Below are 2,136 nucleotides of genomic sequence, written 5' to 3' on the forward strand. Positions count from 1 at the left end.
CCTCACGGTGGACAGCGAGCGCACAATCCATCTGTGCTGGCGCGTGATCTGCCTCTGCAGCTCACGCCACTGGCTCTCCACGAGGCCCAGGGTCTGCTCCAGGCCTGGCGAAACATCCACACGGACGGCGTCTCTCAACGGTCGACAACGCTCGCCGCACATTTGAACCCAAGGCGTACTCAGCATATGCAGGGTGCTTCAAAAATGTTTTAACACTTATATGGGACTATCGTTTTTAATGGAAAAACAGATAAATCACTGTAACATGATAACAAATGTATGGTAATAGCTTAAAAAAAAAAGAGCCTCCACTTGTTCGCCATCATTGTCAACGCGTGCCTGGAATCTTCTTCAGGTGGTCTCCAGAGCCCGGAGGCACATTTCTTGTGGTGTTGTTACAAATTCTCAGAAGTGTTAAAACATTTTTGAAGCACTCTCTATATTTTTTCAGTTTTTCAATCGCGGTTCGCCAAACGCAGGGCCCAAAAGGATCATAATGCCGAGCGGCGTGCAACAAACAGCACTCTTGAAAGTGCGCAACAGATGAAAAGAAAAAAAAACATTTAATTGAACAAAACGATAAGAAAAGAGACGATGACAGACCGAATTCAAAAGTGGAGCGGTGCGAGAGGGAAGAAGCAGAATGAGCGGCGTTGCGAGCTGCTGCAGTGTGGCGGTTGGACGGCGCGACGGAGAAATCAACGGAGCCGGCGTCCGGTGGACCGAGCCCTCGACGTGGGCAGAGGAATCAATGAGTGAAGTTCACGGGAACAGTAACCATGGCAATAGCGACAGGAATAGTTCTTAACCCCGGGGTAACATCGCTGCATGCGAGTTGTTCTCCGCAGCGAGTTTGTTATTCACCGTACGCGCTTGCGAAGCCGTCTTGCAAATGGTTTGTCATTCTAAATTTGTGTGCGTTGCCTCCGTGCAGCGCTCTGCTCAACTGGCGCTACGGGGCTTGCCGTTTCCTTGAGAGAGCAAGCTTCTTACCCCCCGCTCCCCACCCACCGGTACGAGCGAGCGCACCACAGTCGGCCTAACTGCAAGCCGCGTGCGGTGCAGAAAAGGATCGCACGTGGTTCCAGCCGCCCATGGCGCGCCACGCTGCTGCTGCTGCTGCTCGTGATGGGAGGGGAACTCAACTCGGCTTCTGGGAGATCAACAGCTCCATGAGGCTCCTCCCCTCCGTCACCACGGCGTCTTTGAGGGCACGGCGACTGTCCACGGCCACCTTGAAGTTCTGGAAAGGGACACAAACGGAGAGGTGAACTACAAACGACACCCTTCGTTTTGCCCAGAGGAAAAGCCTCGCTCGCCGGATCTCAAGATTCTGTTGATCAGGAGGGTCCCTGCTACATTGGGATTGGTTGGCCAATTCCGCAGAGGAGCGTTCGGGCTCCATGTTGGAGGAATCGCTCGGCACCGCCGTCTCCTGGACGTGCCTCGCAGCGCTCCCCGCCCACGGCACTGGCCGGGAAGCCCTGGCGTTCGCCCCTCTCCAGGCGCTGACCAGAACTCAAAATCCCGCTTCGCTTCCAAGACCAGACAAGATCTGGCACGTTCGGTGGCGAATTCATCGTGCGGCCAGCGAGCGGCGTGCGAGTCGCGTCACGGATGACCGCAGCTCACGGCTGCTCCGCCATGACGTCGGTCACCGCAAATCACGACGCGACGGTCGACATGCTCAAATCGGGGACGAGACTCGGTGAGAAGACAAACGGCGAGACGGCTTGCGTTTCTGAACGGCGTGCGACGTACGAGGTGCGTCTCCAAGTAAACGCCGAGGCTGCCAACGTCCGCGCCGGGTAGGGTCCAGTTCTCCGTCTTCTCCATGGCAACGGCGAGCCACGCGATGAGCTCGTCCAGCTTTCTCACAAACGCCTGTCGGGGAGGGAGGCACGGTGAGGAGGGGGAGGCACACGAAGGGTTGCACACTGCCCTGCGACACAAAACTGAAAGCACAGAAAAAAAGTCATATTTTGAAGAATGCGAACCCATCATGGCACAGACCTCCGTCTTCTCCCATATGGCATCGTTGTCCGCCTGCTGTTTAACGTCGCACTGCGGTCGCCTGTCGTTGGCGAGGCGACGCCGCTCGTCCTCTGGCTCACACGAGGCCGCCCTGGCCCGGCG

The 2,136-nt window shown here is 56.6% G+C and overlaps 1 long non-coding RNA gene across 1 annotated transcript; it reads right to left on the minus strand.

Moving 5' to 3' along the window:
* On the minus strand, positions 1-1,819 carry LOC144943322 (uncharacterized). Its single transcript, XR_013639486.1, has 3 exons — positions 1,762-1,819; positions 1,147-1,243; positions 1-104 (listed from the first exon to the last, which is right to left on the minus strand). It is a non-coding gene; the product is annotated as an uncharacterized LOC144943322 (long non-coding RNA).
* Between the last annotated feature and the right edge of the window lie 317 nt (positions 1,820-2,136).

Source organism: Lampetra fluviatilis, chromosome 30, assembly GCF_964198595.1.
Source record: "Lampetra fluviatilis chromosome 30, kcLamFluv1.1, whole genome shotgun sequence".
Lineage (NCBI taxonomy): Eukaryota > Metazoa > Chordata > Hyperoartia > Petromyzontiformes > Petromyzontidae > Lampetra > Lampetra fluviatilis.